We start from the raw sequence: 16,509 nt of genomic DNA, 5'->3' as shown, positions 1-16,509 counted from the left end.
CCATGTTGGCCAGGCTGGTCTCGAACTCCTGACCTCAGGTGATCCACCTGCCTCAGCCTCCCAAAGTGCTGGGATTACAGGTGTGAGCCACCGCACCCAGCCTTCAATTTATTCTTGCATTGTATTTTTCTCCCACTCAATTACTTTGCCCCATACAAAGGCAATGAAAGTGTATTTCAACGGCAGAGACATATTATTAAACAAGGTTGTGATGAAAGTACAAATATATTTTTCCATTGAATTTAATGGCCACAAGCAGAGTAACAAATGATGGCACATAAACGGGGTCAGATGCACAGACTGGAAAGGAACACAGGAAGAATATCAATCGTAAAGCCAGAGAGCCAAGTGGCTAATTTTCTCCAAAAGGTCTTTTTCACTTATCTTCCTCTCTTTTATTTAACCCCATTGTTGAGTCCCTCCTATCGGTCAAGCCCATGCTAATCCCTACTTAAGTGTAGGTGGATCTCATTTGGAAGAATTTTCAGTTAATAAGCAGACAGCTGAAGGGAAATTATTTTCTTTCAGAGGTATAGGATAGTGGAAAGATACTGGAAGAAGAATTCGAAAATTCGGGTCCTGCTTTTTACTCATTGAACATGCCAGGAAAAGTCATTTAATTCTTTTTCAAATGAATGCCCTCATCTATAACATCAAGGAACATCTTGTCCATCTACACTCACAGTTAAGGATTCAATGAGTTAATATGTACAAGAGGGCTTTTCAAAAATATATGAAAATACAATTCAGATTGCCAAGGTAAGGGAGAAATCCATAGGCTCTAAGCGAATGTCTTCATTTCACTATATGAAAACTGCCAGTCTGGGAGGGTCTGGGAGCCTCAGGCAGGGGCAGGATGGAATTAGAACTCTGACTTCCTGATGTGGAACTCACTGCTCTTCCCAAGCTGCCATGTTAGAGGCCACTGGAAAGTTGACAGTGAGGCAAGAGCATTGCTCAGACACAATAAATGCATTAGCAGAGCACAGAAGTTGGGGAGACACTAGGGATTTTTTTTTACTTCGGTTCAAGTAATCCTCCCACCTCAGCCTTCAGAGCAGCTGGGAACACTGGTGCATCATACCACCACACCCAGCTCTGATTACTCACTGTAATTTTATTTATTTATAAGACAGTCTTGCCCTGTCACCCAGGAGTGCAGTGGCACAATCTTGGCTCACTGTGACCTCTGCCTCCTGACTTCAAGTTATTCTTGTGCCTCAGCCACTGAATAGCTGGGATTGCAGGCATGCACCATCACACCCAGGTAATTTTTTTGTATTTTTAGTAAAGGCGGGGTTTAGCTCTATTGCCCAGGCTGGTCTTGAACTCTTGAGCTCAGAGTGATCAACCCACCTTGGCCTCCCAAAGTGCTGGGATTACAGGCGTGAACCACCGTGCCCGGCCTGATTACTCACTTCAAAATTACATCCCTACACACACACACACACACACACACACACACACACAGACCCCTTATCCCCTTTACTAGTTTATCATTTACCTCCGCAACACTTATATTTTCCTTGTTTATTGCCTGTCTCACTTCACTGCAAAATTTGCTCCATGAGGGCAGGGATGGTCGGTTTTGTTTGCTGCTGTATCCCCAGTGCCTACAACAGTATGTAGCACATAGTAGGTACTTGACAATTATTTGTTACTGGGCTGGGTGCAGATTACTCCCCTGTAATCCTAGCACTTTGGGAGATGGAAGCAGGAGGATCACTTGAGGTCAGAAATTCAAGACCAGCCTGGGCAACATAGCGAGACCCCATCTCTACTAAAAAAGTGTTTAAAAATAGCCAGAAATGGGGTCCCACACCTGTAGTCCCAGGTATTTGGGAAGCTGAGGTGGGATAATCACTTGAACCTGGAAGACTGAGGCTGCAGTGAGCCATGATCGTGCCACTGCACTCTAGCCTGGGTGACAGTGTGAGACTATCTCAAAAAAAGTATTTTTTTGACTAAATTCTGGCCACAAGGAAATTGAATAACACAATTGAACTAGTTTACTTAGCTACCTGCCCAAAGGAAAGACAGTAAGAACTTGAGTAGGTTGGTGTGACACCACACTCTGGGGGCTGCTGTGTGAAATCAGAGGGGTATGTGTGCACGCACACATATGTTTAATGACAGCAGGTAGAGAAACCAGACAGAAAAGGTAATATAATCATTCACCTAAGCTGAGAAGAGTTTATGGGCATATATGACCCATACGATTGCCATTAAGTGTGATAAAGGGCTTCCAGACCGGGTGTGGTGGCTCATACCTGTAATCCCAGCACTTTGGGAGGCCAAGGCAGGTGGATCACCTGAGGTCAGCAGTTTGTGACCAGCCTGGCCAACATAGTGAAAACCCGTTTCTACTAAAACTACAAAAATTAGTCAGGCGTGATAGCACCATCTACTCGGGAGGCTGAGGCAAGAGAATTGCTTGAACATGGGAGGCAGAGGTTGCAGTGAGCCGAGATCGCACCATTGCTCTCCAGCCTGGGTGACAAAGCAAGACTCCATCTCAAAAAAAAAAAAAGGGGGGGGCTTCCAGCTGTCAGGAAAGTTCAGGGCTATATCCCCGAATGGAGGAACACTTGTTGATTTCAGTGAACCCGGAATCAATATAGGTATTAGAATAAACACAGATATTGAGGAAGATAAAGTAGGCAAGATTAAATATTTACCTTGTGCTCACAATAAATGCATTAGCAGAGCACAGAAGTTGGGGAGACACTAGGGATTTTGCTGTGTACACATGGATTACAGATTGCAAGCAATTATTGTCTCTCCTCTGTTAACTCCACTGGACTCTTTATCCCTGGTGTCAGGGTTGCTGTCAGTTTCACAAATGTGTTTGCCTGGCTCATGGCAGGACACGCAGTTGAATTTGCTCTGACCACAAATATGAAGTTCCTGAGAAAGGAACAATGGGAGTCCAGTGAACTCACATTGAAGTTCCTGAGAAATGAACAATGGGAGGGCCTATGGGAGTCTTTAATGAGTAGGTGTCTTCCTGGGATGGTGTAATCGGTCACTGCTGCACAGGCCCCCCCCCACCCATGTGCATCATGAGGAAAAGCACATCAGACACTCCTCAACAACCCAATAGGAAGCTACCCTTCCTTCAACACATGTGCACATGGCACCTATGGTCACAGCCAGGTCACTGTGGGAACAGTTTTTGAATTGCTCAGGGTCTGCTTTGGAAAAAGCTGTGTCTGGCCAGGTGTGCAACCCCAGCACTTTGGGAGGCCAAGGAGGGTGGATCACTTGAGGTCAGGAGTTCAAGACCAGCCTGGCTAACATGGTGAAACCCCTCCTCCACTAAAAATACAAAAATTAGCCGGGCGTGGTGACAGGTGCCTGTAATCCCAGCTACTTGGGAGGCTGGGGCAGGAGAATCACTTGAACCTGGGAGGTGAAGGTTGCCTTGAGCTGAGATCATGCCATTGCACTCTGCACTCCAGCCTGGGCGACAGAGACTCCATCTCAGAAAAAAAGAAAAAAGAAAAAACCGTCATGCACTCCCCCTTTCTCACCATTATGTCCACCTTCCTCTTTGGCCTCTTCCATCTCCTCTCCTCCCTCTCAGATCCCCATCATATTCCTCTCTCACTTCTAATTCTCTCTCAATTTCCAGTGATGATCAAAGCATGTGACACCTTTCAGCTGGAAAACATTAATTAAAAGAGAGAGACAAGAGGGAGGGGGGAAGGGAAGGGGGAAGGGAGGGAGGGAGGGGAAGGGAAGGGGGAAGGGAGGGAGGGAGGGCAAGAGAGGGAAGGGGGAAGAAGGAAGGAAACTATTCCTCTGGGTGTCTTCCATTTCTGGAGTCTGAGCAAGTTAGTATTCATTCAGTTAATTAATTTACTTGAATCCAAGCTTATCTAAAAAGAAGATTTAACTAAAATATACATAAAACATACTAAGGCGCCTTTCGGGTGGAACCGCCATCCTCCAGTAATTCGCCAAAATGACCAACACAAAGGGAAAGAGGAGAGGCACCTGATATATGTTCTCTAGGTCTTTTAGTAAACATGGAGGTGTTCCTTTGGCCATGTATATGCGAATCTATAAGAAAGGTAATATTGTAGACATCAAGGGAATGGGTACTGTTCAAAAAGGAATGCCCCACAAGTGTTACCATGGCAAAACTGGAAGAGTCTACAATGTTACCCAGCATGCTGTTGGCATTGTGGTAAACAAACAAGTTAAGGGCAAGATTCTTGCCAAGAGAATTAATGTGCGTATTGAGCACATTAAGCACTCTAAGAGCAGAGATACCTCCCTGAAACGCACGAAGAAAAATGATCAGAAAAAGAAAGAAGCCAAAAAGAAAGTTACCTGGGTTCAACTAAAGCGCCAGCCTGCTCCACCCAAAGAAGCACACTTTGTGAGAACCAATGGGAAGGAGCCTGAGCTGCTGGAGCCTATTCCTTATGAATTCATGGCATAATAGATGTTAAAAATAAATAAATAAATAAAGGACCTCTGGGCTGAAGAAAAAATAAATAAATAAAAAATAAAATAAAATATGCTAAGGCAACAAAAGCCAGAGGAAAGATGAAACAAAGGAACAAAAGTGTTAAAGCAAACTAAATATGGCCCGAGGACACCGTACTTCTGTATTTGAGTCCTTGTGAATGAACTGTAACCTAACTTAACAGACAAAATTGAAAACCTAACTTAGGAGTCTGAGCCTGTAACAATAGCTATGTCTTGGCCAATCCAAGTACGACAAGAAGTGGCCATATTTCAACCATTCATACACTGCCGAGGGTTCAAACTGTGTTCGAACAAAGCATACGCCGAACTGTAATCAATCCAGCCATTCTGTACCTCACTTCCAATTTCCGTACGCCATTTCTCTTTGTCAATAAATCTTCCACCACGTGGTGGCGCTGGGGTCTCTGTGAATCTGCTGTGATTCTGGGGGCTGCTCGATTCACAAATTGTTCATTGATCAATTCAACTCCTTTAAATTTAATTCGGCTGAAGTTTTTATCAATACGGACAGAATACAAAACGGCATAAAAAATGTGGCTAATACAAAAACACATACCAAGAAGTCTTATTCCCTTAACCCATGTATGCCTGGTGTTCCATTATTGGAACACTAAGCATGTGGGAGTTGTTTACATCCTACTGCTCCAGGTCACCACCAAGGTCTGATTTTTCACACATCTGCAATTCAAAAAATCGCAACCTCCAGCATAAATGGGTTAAGAAAGCGGGCCACAAATTCAAGTATAAATTTTCTAGCTTAAAACTATGAGTAACATAAATCTCAGGGTCTGATTCAAAAGAAAAAAAAAACTGAAACACATACGTGACCTGATGCCAACCCAAGAAAGATTTTTTTTTTTTTTTTTTTTATAGATAAAATGAACGATTATCTCAACAATCAACGTCTTTAGAATGGGTAATCACAGAACTTCTTAGAAGATTCCTCAAGGAAAACCATAGGCATATCTCCATAGAGCCTTTTATTTTGAGACAGAGTCTTGCTCTGTTGCCCAGGGAGGAGCACAGTGACACGATGATCATAACTCACTGCAGCTTCAGCTTTCTGGGCTCTAACGATCCTCCTGCTTCAGCCTCTGGAGAGTTGGGTCTTCAGGCACATGCCACCAGGCCTGGCTAATTTTTTATTTTCTATAGAGATAGGGTCTCACTTTATTGTCCAGGCTGGGCTTGAACTCCTGAGCTTAAGCGAACTTCCCACCTCAGCCACCCAAAGTGCTAGGATTACAGGCATGAGCCACCACATCTTGCCAGAGCCATTTATGGTCAGCAATTCTAGGAGGTCCAGGTCCCAGACATCTGCTGCTCTGGTACATCCCACGCAAACTTGCAAATCATAGGCAAGGTTTAGCTGGGACTGTGTTTGTGATTGCCACTGCTGTTATTTTAAAGTCAATGCGATTAAGAGGGGTATGCATGCTTCCGTTTTCCTCCTCTATTGTTTTCAATACTGTGGCTTCATACGTTAATGTTGCGTAACTGGGCCCTAAAGGCACTGCCCTGGACATCCCAGCCATTCATCTATTTATTCAACAGATATTTTTGAGCACCTTTTATTGCACTCTTCTACATAAACAAACATGTCCTACTTCACGAGCTTAAATTCTAGGGGAATGAAACTGGCAATAGATAAGTAAAATTACATGGTATATCAGATGAGTAAGTGTTACAGAAAATAAAGCAAGAAAAGGCAAGAGAGTGCTAGAGGAAGAAAATTTTTATGGAGTCAGGAAAGTCCTCACTGAGAAGGTCACGTTTGAGTAACGACCTGAAAGGTCAGGGAACTGTAGATATCTGAAGAAACAGCAAGAGCAGAGGCACTGGGGTAGGGAGTGGTTTGGCTTGCTGGAAGAACGGCACGGAAGTTAACTTGCCCAGAGCAAAAAGCAAGGAGTGCAGAAGTGCTAAGAGAAAGAAGAAATGGTACAGGGGCAAGACAGATCACATGGACCCTGGTAGGGTCACTGTAGGAACTTCAGAGTGTAACCAAGCACCCCCCAACTTTTTTTTTTTTTTTTTTTTTTGAGATGGAGTTTTGCTCCTGTTGGCCAGGCTGGAGTGCAATGGCATGATCTCGGCTCACTGCAACCTCTGCCTCCAGGGTTCAAGCGATTCTCCCGCCTCAGCCTCCCAAGTAGCTGGGATTACAGGCACCCACCACCATGCCCGGCTAATTTTTGTGTCGTTAGTAGAGACAGGGTTTTACCACGTTGGCCAGGCTGGTTTTGAACTCCTGACACCTCAGGTGATCCGCCTGCCTCGGCCTCCCAAAGTGCTGGGATTATAGGTGTTGGCCACTGCGCCCCGTCTCCAAGTACCCCCGTTTTTCTAGAGTAGTTAAACCAAAACAAATTCTAAGGCCACCACCCTCCAAACATTTGAATGGACCCTTCCTCTCAACCAAGGGCATTCTAGAGTTAACCTGGAAATCCAGTTCAGGCCATGATGCAAGAGGGGACAGGATATGCCTCATTATACCTCTCCAGCATTAACACCAACAGGGACCTTAGGTCTGATAAGAAACATTGACAGTCCACTCTCTCTAAACCTGCTACTTGGAGGGTCATCTGCATAAAACCTAGGTCTTCACAATCCCTCATCAGAACCCAGACATTCCTTTCTACTGATAACTCTTTCAACCAATTGCCAATCAGAAAAAATTTAAATCTACCTACGACCCTTTCGGATCCAGCCAATGTAGATCTTAAACATACTGACTGATATGTCTCCCTAAAATGTATAAAAGTAAGCTGTATTCTGACCACCTGTCATCAGAATCTCCTGAGGCTGTCACAGTGCGTCCTTAACCTTGGCAAAGTAAACATTCTAAATTGAGATCTGTCTCAGATACTTCACAATGGCCCAAAATGATTTAATTACTTCCTCCACCCCCACACCCCACCCCCCACACCCATTCCCACCCTACACTTCCCTTCTTCTTTCTGTGACTCCGTTTCCTAATTAGCCCTTCAGAAGTACAAATATAACCTTTCACCTCCTGTCTCACCAGACATTCCCTATAGGGCAAGTTCTTCTAACTTTATGCTCCAAGACAGATCTTTCCTGGAGAGCTGATGGTAGATTTGCACACCAAAGCATGCTCCCCAGGGAACTTCCACCCTCCAGGCAGGCATTTGAAAGCATATCTGCAGTGGCCACTTTTACAACTTACTTCTGCCTAGGAAAGTGCCAACTGCCTCATGGCTAAAACAGCAAGCTAGCAGGGAACCCCCGCCCTTGCTCATTTCTTCCCTTACCTTATAAAAATGCCTGTTTTCTGCTCCACAAGTAAAGCCACACAGCAAGACATCTGTACGTCTTCCCCAGGCTATCATAGCTTCAGAATAAATTCACTTTCTATCAGGCCTCGTTCTTGTTAATTGGACTCGGCATGTGAACAACGAATCCACCTTTCAGTTATGATGTTGGTGGCCTGTATGGGGAAGCACTGGGCACTACAAGTAGGCTTGTACCTGAGCTACTGGGCAAGGTATGAGGTTGCCTGGGAGTAGCAGCTGCTGGTGGCTAGCGAACCCCAAGATGGGAACATTAGGGAATTTCCCAGCAACTGCCAAAAATGCTTTTGTTTTGGGGGCACCTCCCTATTGCCTCCCTGCATGATGTTTGCTGCCTTCAACACTTTGCTGATATAAAGCAAGTGAACTCAAAGAAAAACAAAGCCAGTAAACTTCAGAACTAAGTTGGTCAGGAGTGCCCCCGACCACCCTCTGCCTCTTTTGGGGTGTCACTGAAGCCCTGCTGTGCTTAGGACCTGGCTGCTAGTGATATCATTTGAGCATTTTTGTTTGTATGTACAGAGTAAGGGTTAAAGAAAGGAGACAAACACAAAAAGTGGCTCAACAGTCAAAGACAGGTTTATTTTGGAGAATAAACTGGAGAGGGGCTTCTGGCCAATTTAGGTCAGGAGTGTTTTCTCTTACAGACTAAGGGTATTTAAGGGTTTAGGGAGGGAGAGCTTGTCTTAGGTTCAGAATGTTTCTGGGCAGAGGAAAGTTTTATTGCAGAGTTGGCATATTTCTGGTTGGAGGGGGGTTTATCTAGGGCTTGGAATATTTCCAGTTGGAGGTACCATTTGTGGTTTATGGTCATGCTGGCATTAGCCATTAGGTTGACTTTTGGGGGCTGGATTTAGGTGGTTTTTAATCAAGGGGAACTTAAAATGGCGGTGTTTATCCAAGATGGTGATGTTTCTGCTCTGTGCTGTAACACCATAGCAGCTCTGCTCAGATGGGATTCAGATGTCCATGGAGCCATTTCGGAACTGGGGTGGAGGATTCAGGCTCTCACCCAGCCCCTCCACCAGGGATTTTGTTTGGAAGTGCACCATTTGTTTGTGTGAATGTATGGCTTTGTGTATGGGCCCCAATTTCTTTTCCTTTCTATCTCCAACTTCACCCTTGTAATTACTGTCATTCAAGAAAAATGAGACAAGTCTCAATCATTTCAGGAGATCTGCCAAAGTTTAGGACACGGGCCTGTGACACAGCCTCAGGAAGTCCTGACAACATGTGCCCAAGATGATCGGGGCACAGCTTGGTTTTATGCATTTTAGGGAGACATGAGACATCAATCAAGAAGTACATGTAAGAAGTACACTGGTTCCATCCAGAAAGGCAGGGAGGGGGCTTCCAGGTCTCAGGTACCTGTGACAAATGGCTGCATTTTTTGAGTTTCTGATTAGCCTTTCCAAAGGAGGCAATCAGAATATGCATCTCTCTCAGTGAGCAGAGGGATGACTTCGAATAGAATGGAAGACAGACTTGCCTGGAGCAGTTCCCAGCTTGAAAGGGCCCAAGATATTTTCCTTTCACACTATCAGCTTTACTTACACTATCAGCCACTTACAGCTTTACTCCTCTCTGCAGCAGGCACCCCTAGCTCCCTCTGGCTGGAAAAAATTCACCTTGACTGGTGGCTTGCAGAGGTGAGAGGAACCCATCTCACACCATGTAGACCTGGGATGCTGAGGCTCATCACAGGCAAAAGTCTAGCCCATATGCAATGCCACCTCCTGAATGAGACACAGCTATTACTATTTAAGTAAGCTGATCCATTCTCAAAAATTGGACAGGGCTATGATCACCTTCATGAATACTCATAGCTCCTTCTGTAGCCTGTTAAACATATATACTTAGCCAACCTGTCATGATATCTGGTTATGATTGTCAGTGGGGAACTTGCATGATAACTAAGAATTTGGGAAATGCCTCCGATAGCTCTGAAAGACATGTACAAACAAATTAAAGCTATGTCTGACTGACCCCACATTATCGCTAGACTGATGGTTAGCAACCTGATTCACGACAGGACCATTCTGGTGGCAAAGCTACTTGTAACAGTGGCCCCAATTGCAGGGATGGGCATATCCCTCCATTGTGGAGCTTACTGCTGTTGTATCCTCTATATGGGAAAACAAGGCAAGCTCTTTTAGAGACCTAGACCAGCAGTCCACAACCTTTTTGGAACCAGGGACCGGTTTCATGGAAGACAATTTTTCCATAGGATGGGGTGCAGGGGAGGGGAGGATGGTTTTGAGTTGAAACTGTTCCACCTCCGATCAGGCATTAGATTCTCACAAGGAATGGACAGCCTCGATCCCTTGGTTGTGCAGTTCACAATAGGTTTTGTGCTCCTATGAGACTCTAATGTTGCAGCTGATCTGACAGGAGGCACAGCCCAGGCAGTAATGCTCACTAGCCAGCTGCTCACCTCCTGCTGTGTGGCCTGGTTTCTAACAGCCCATGGACTAGTACTGATCTGCGACCCAAGGGCTGGGGACCCCTGCTCTAAACCTCACACCATAATGCTCCAACCAGTATCATCTGTAAGTCCATGTACTTGTGAATATTCCCAACTCCAAGTAGATCAGTTCCATTCTGAGGTCCAATGACTATACTCTCCTTTCAGCAGAAAGCAGCCAGAATGAATATGGCACCTAGATCCCATAGAAATGGGAGGGAACTTGGGGTTAGGGAACTGTAACCAAGTACCCCAATTTATCTAAAAGGTGGCTTTTTTCTGTCTTCTTTTCTGTCCCTGGCTCCCCGTCTCCTACCTAGCCCTTCAGAAATGCAAATATAACCTTTCACCTCCCGCCTCACCAAACATTCCCTACAGAGCAAGTTCTTCTAACCTTGTGCTCCAAAACAGATCTCTCCTTCAGAGCTGACAGTCAATGGGCAGACCACCAAGGCATACATGCCACAGAACTTTCGCCTTTAGGACGTGGCCTCAGAACTTTCACCTTCTGGGGATGGCCTCAGAACTTCCACTCTCTAGGGGTTGCCCTGGAGCTTTCATCCACCAGGAGGGCATGTCGAAAGCATGCCTGTTTGGAATCTTTTACAACTTACTTCTGCTCAGGAAGGCGCCATGACCGGTGCCTAAGGACACAGCCACCCCTCCGCTAGCCCTCTCTAAAATATAAGCAAAGGCATGAAGACTGTTGCAACGAACATAAGAAAAATAAAACCTGGACAAGGCATCCCCTGAGCAGGGCTACAGCAACTGTTGGCCAGGAAACATTCAAGCAGCAGGTGTACAACTATCACCCCATTCCTTTTCAGCTGTGCACCGAACACACAGCTGTGAGCACAGTCACTTCCTCATGAGCCCTCCAAGATAAATTAGCTGCAAGTCTAGTTCCCGAGGTGACCAGAAAGTAGCTAAACCAAAGACTGCCTTCCTGGGATTATCATAATCCACTGAAAAAACGGTTAAGAGCCAGAGGACCCTGGAGAACAATAGCCCTTTTTTCTGGCCCGAAAGTGAGTGTTTCCACGTGTCCCAGCAGTTAGGGCACCTCTACAAGCAGTGCCCAACAGGTGGCCCAAGTCTCTAAGAAGAGCTTGTATAGAATGGAAGAGGGCCCCAGGCACCCCAGCGCTGCCACTCACTGGGTAGGTAACCCGGGGCAAGTCATTCCTCTGTGAGCCACAGTTACTCTTCTCTCAATTGAGGGTTTTGTTTTTGAGATAGAGTCTCACTGTGTTGCCCAGGCTGGAGTGCAATGGCATGAGAGACAACCTCATTACAACCTCTGCCTCCCAGGTTCAAGCAATTCTCTTGCCTCAGCCTCCCAAGTAGCTGGGATTACAGGCATGTGCCACCACATCCAGCTAATTTTTTGTATTTTTAGTAGACACGGGGTTTCACCATGTTGGCCAGCCTGGTCTCGAACTCCTTACCTCAGGTGATCCACCTGTGTTGGCCACCCAAAGTGCTGTGAGCCAAAGTGGCGTGAGCCACCGTGCCCGGCCTCCATTTGAGGGTTTTATGATGAGTCAATGAAATTATGAAGTGAGGAACACAGTCCAGTTTATAATGGGGACTCACTCAATTCATGTTGGTTGCCTTTGCCCTGCTCCATATGAGTTGACCAAGGGCCCATGCAGGCACCCCACTGTCTCTCCAGCACACTTGACTGCTGTGCTGTCTGACTTGCCTGTCAGTCCAAAGGTACTGCCTGAGGAAGTCCAAAACGTCTCTGTCCATGAACAAGGCCAGTGAAACCTACTCCATGGCTCCATTCATTTGTTTCTAAGGAAGGTCAACTGCATCCCTGCCCCCTACACTCCTCAGTGCCCTGCCCTCACCCAAATATACCCCCAACCAAGGAAAAAGCCCTGATGAGCCTCCATAGCAGGAGGGGACAGAAAGCTCCAGAAAGAGGCCCAGGCCTGGCTAAGCTTTCATGAGGACACAGGTGCCTGGAAACTTGGTAAAAGTTCTCCGAATTTCTCTCTCTACCAAATAAAGTGCATGGTTTCCCAAGAGTGCTCCATGTTTTAAGAAAAATAAAGAGCAAATTCCTTTGTGGAAGAGAACAGCTGTCCTGGGTGTTTAATACGCATGCAATTCCTCTGGGTTTAAAGGATGTGACTTGCCCAAGGTCTCCGTCTAGTTTAGGAGAGCTAGGAATTAGGTCACCTTTCCCTGTACAAAGAGGATTTCAACACACTGCTGTGGGGGGCCTTTGCCGACTCCCCCACTCTCTCCCAGCCACCTCCCAGGGCTGTGGAAGCTGGAAACAGGCTGGGGAACCAACTGGCAAAGACCAGAAAACCACAGAGAGAAACTGAGTCACACCAAAGACAAAGCCAAGAAGGATCTACAAGGTCAGGCTGTTGCCCAGGCACAGTGGCTCATGCCTGTTATCCCAGCACTTTGGGAGGCCGAGGAGGGAGGATACTTGAGGCCAGGAATTGGAGATCAGCCTGGGCAACAGAGCAAAACCCTGTCTGTATTTAAAAAAAAAAAAAAGAAAGAAAAATTTTTAAGTCAGGCCACCGACATCTGTGGAGCCACCTAGGGCCCAGACCTCTTCTCGACATTCCCTCATAATGATCCTGCGTTGCTTGAAATAACTTGACTCTAGTCCTTCCACCCAAGGAAGCCCTGGTGCCACAGTTCACCCTCTCAGTTCCAGTTTCTGTCTGAAGGACCAACGCCAGGCCACCTGACTTCCTCTGCCTGTGTGGGATGAATACCCCACCCAGTCCTTGGCCTCCTGACTTCTCCTTTCTCACTCATTATGCCCCAAAGGTGTTCTGCTCAGTCATTACCTTAGATATCAGCAGCACAATGGCTGAGGGGTCTTTGGGGTCACCTTTACCGAACCTCGGGGTGTCCAGAGTCTCCTCCCATGCACGTTTGTGTAAGGTACTTGACTCTCCTCTGTGGGTGTCTCCTCAACATTCAGTTTTTATCATTTTCAATTCTAGACACTGCACTTTTCCTGACCTCAAACCCAAGTTCACCTGCATCTCATCTCACCCCAGCTCCACAGCTACTGATGGCGTCTCCAGTGGCCCCAGCATCCTCCCCCTGCAGCCTTATACCCTTAGAATTTCAGAGTCATGAGGGAGCATACACGTCATTGAATCCTCACAATGCTCAAATCCCCTCTGCCCTCTTTAGTGGAGTCTGTCCTTTCTGACTAGACAGGAAGTGCAGCTCCTGCAGTTCCAAGGAGACCCCACCACAGCTCCCGGGCACCAAAATGAGTCCTGCTTACCTTCCTGTCCTGCCCTTGGAACCGCAGTCGGTCCCCTCCCTCTTCCTTGGCGCAGCCCCTCCAGGGTTAAGGCACTTGGACGGAGCTCCTCTGTTCTGTCTCTTCCGGGCTAACCATGTCCAGTTCCTCTCATCTCTGCTCAGATGCATCCGTGTTCAATCCCGTCACTATCCTACTCACTCCTCTCTAATCATGTGCTGGGCTCACAGTGCTTCTCAGGCTTTAACCTGCCTCCAAATCACCAGGGCTCTCATCAGTACTCACTTCTGGATTCTGCAGGTCTGAGGTGGGGCCTGGCAGTCAGTTTCTGACAGCTCCCAGGTGAGGCGGATGCTGCAGGTCTGCCACTGTGAGCAGCAAAGCTTCCACTTGGGATCGCCCTTTTACTTGGAATCTCCTGGAGCTTGTTAGAAATCCCAGCCCAGACCACCTGCATCAGATTCTGCAGTTCAACAAGATCCACAGATGCACCATATACTCTTTAATGTTTGAACAACTAGAGCAGAAGTTGGCAACCACGGCCGCACATTAGAATCACCTGGGAGATTGGAAACCATCCCAATGCCCAGCAGCACCCCAGACCAATTACAACAGCAAGTATGGTCTAGGCATCAGCATCATTGTAAAGCTCCTCAGGTGATTCCAGTGCGCAACCAGGGCTGAGAGCTCTGCTGCAGAGCCCTAACATGCAGGCTCTACCTTTGAGACCACGGTCTTAGAAAGACAGGACATGGTCTATTCCCTCAAGCTTCTCCAGTCATAGCCCTAAGTCCCAACCGCTCTGGGCAGCCATCCACATTGCCGGCTTTTTTGAGGCATTACAGAATAGCAGTTAGGAGCTCTATTCTTGAGTCAGATAAACCTGGATCTGAATCTTAATTCCAGCATTTATTAACTGTGTGATCTCAGAAAATTTACCGAATTTCTCTGTGCCTCAGTTCCATCATGTGTAAAATGGAGCAAAGATGTAGTAGTATCTCTTAAAGTTACTGAAAGGGTTGAATTAAATGAGGAAAAGCATATACAGTGTGTAGAACAGTGTTACAGCCCTGCCTGCATAGTGCTCAGTGATGGTTAATTGCTGTTTTTTTGTTTTGTTTTTTTACTGTCATTATTATTATTATTTTTGAGACAGAATCTCACTGTGTCACTCAGGCCAGAGTATAGTGACATGATCTCGGCTCACTAAAACCTCCGCCTCCTGGGTTCAAATGATTCTGCTGCTTCAGCCTCCCGAGTAGCTGGGACTACAGGCATGCACCACCATGCCTGGCTAATTTTTGTATTTTTAATGGAGACAGAGTTTCACCATGTTAGCCAGGCTGGTCTCGAACCCCTGACCTCAGGTGATCCACATCTCAGCCTCCCAAAGTGCTGGGATTACAGGTGTGAGCCACTATGCCCGGCCAGTTGCTGTTTATTTGTATTGATGTTATAACCCCCGTGCCTGTGTGTGCTCTATTTGTGCTGCCACTAAGCCACATTGGCTCATTGTATCAGTTGAGGTTTCCCTTTGCAAGGCTCATGTTTAACCAATTCTGGCTAACCAAGGCAGAAAAGAAGTGTAGCACATGACTGTGCCCAAACCTAAGGACAGGGATGAGGCCAGCTCCAAGTATCTCAGCTAGAAAATTGCAAGTGTGGCTGGGCACGGTGGCTCACGGCTATAATCCCAGCACTTTGGGAGCCCAAGGCGGCTGGATTCCCAGGCGCTCTCAGCCCTGGTTGCGCACTGGAATCACCTGGGGAGCTTTACGATGATGCTGATGCCTAGACCGTACTTGCTGATGTCATTGATCTTGGGTGCTGCTGGGCATTGGGATGGTTTTCCAGTGTCTCAGGTGATTCTAATGTGCGGCCGTGGTTGCCAACCTCTGCTCTAGTTTTTCAAACATTAAAGAGTATACGGTGCATCTGTGGATCTTGTTGAACTGCAGAATCTGATGCAGGAGGTCTGGGCTAGGGCTTCCAAAAATCTCCAAGAGAGGGCAGGCAGTAGGAGTGGGAGGTCAGGAGTTCGAGACCAGCCTGGCCAAAACGGCAAAACCCCATCTCTACTAAAAATACAAAAATTAGCTGGGCATGGTGGCGGGCACCTGTAATCCCCGCTACTTGGGAGGCTGAGGCAGGAGAATCACTTGAGCCCAGGAGGTGAAGGTTGCAGTGTACCGAAATCATGCTATTGCACTCCAGCCTGGACGATAAAAGTGAAACTGTTTCAAAAAAAAAAAAAGAAGGAAGGAAGGAGGGAGGGAGGGAAGGAAGGAAGGGAGGGAGAGAGGGAAAGATTTCAAATGCTATCCTGAGAATGATTCCATCTCAACAGTTTCCTTAGGCCATTTAATTCAGTTCAAATTTCCAAGCCAAAGTATTTGCCCCTTAGTGGGAGGTAAGGAGTCCTTTCAATAACATTTCCACCAGAACCACACAGAACCGGGGCTTGTTCTTCAAGAGAAGCCAGAGGCTGTCACCCGAGTAAAAGAAGGCACAAGCTGGCCAGGCAGCAGGAGACATCCACTTCAACCCAGTTATATTTTGAACCCAAAGGCACAACCACATCTTTATCTGTATTACGTTTTTAAATGGACGTCGAATGTTTATTTTCCTCCAAGTTATTGGTAGAGAGTGTTTTAATATTTTTATCACTCCAAAAAGAAACCTTGTCCCCACTAGCAGTCACTTATCATTCCACTTTCACCCCAGTTTCTGGAAACCACCAAGCCACTTTCTATGTTTATAGATTGGCCTGTTCTGAACATTTTATAATGCATGAAATTATACCCTATGTGGTCTTTTGTGACTGGCTTCTTTCACTTCAAATATACTTCCAGGCTGGTCGTGCTGTCTCACACCTATAATCACAGCACTTTGTGAGACCGAGGTGGGTAGATTGTTTGAGCCCAGGAGTTTGAGACTAGCCTGGGCAACATGGCGAAACCCCATCTCTACTAAAA

General features: G+C 46.4%; 1 pseudogene; it reads left to right on the top strand.

The window, feature by feature from the left end:
* Positions 1-3,964: 3,964 nt before the first annotated feature.
* On the top strand, positions 3,965-4,461 carry LOC129014344 (large ribosomal subunit protein eL21-like; annotated as a pseudogene).
* The last annotated feature ends 12,048 nt before the right edge of the window (positions 4,462-16,509 follow it).

This window comes from Pongo pygmaeus, chromosome 16 (genome assembly GCF_028885625.2).
Source record: "Pongo pygmaeus isolate AG05252 chromosome 16, NHGRI_mPonPyg2-v2.0_pri, whole genome shotgun sequence".
NCBI lineage: Eukaryota > Metazoa > Chordata > Mammalia > Primates > Hominidae > Pongo > Pongo pygmaeus.
This window is presented reverse-complemented; position numbering and strand designations above follow the sequence as displayed.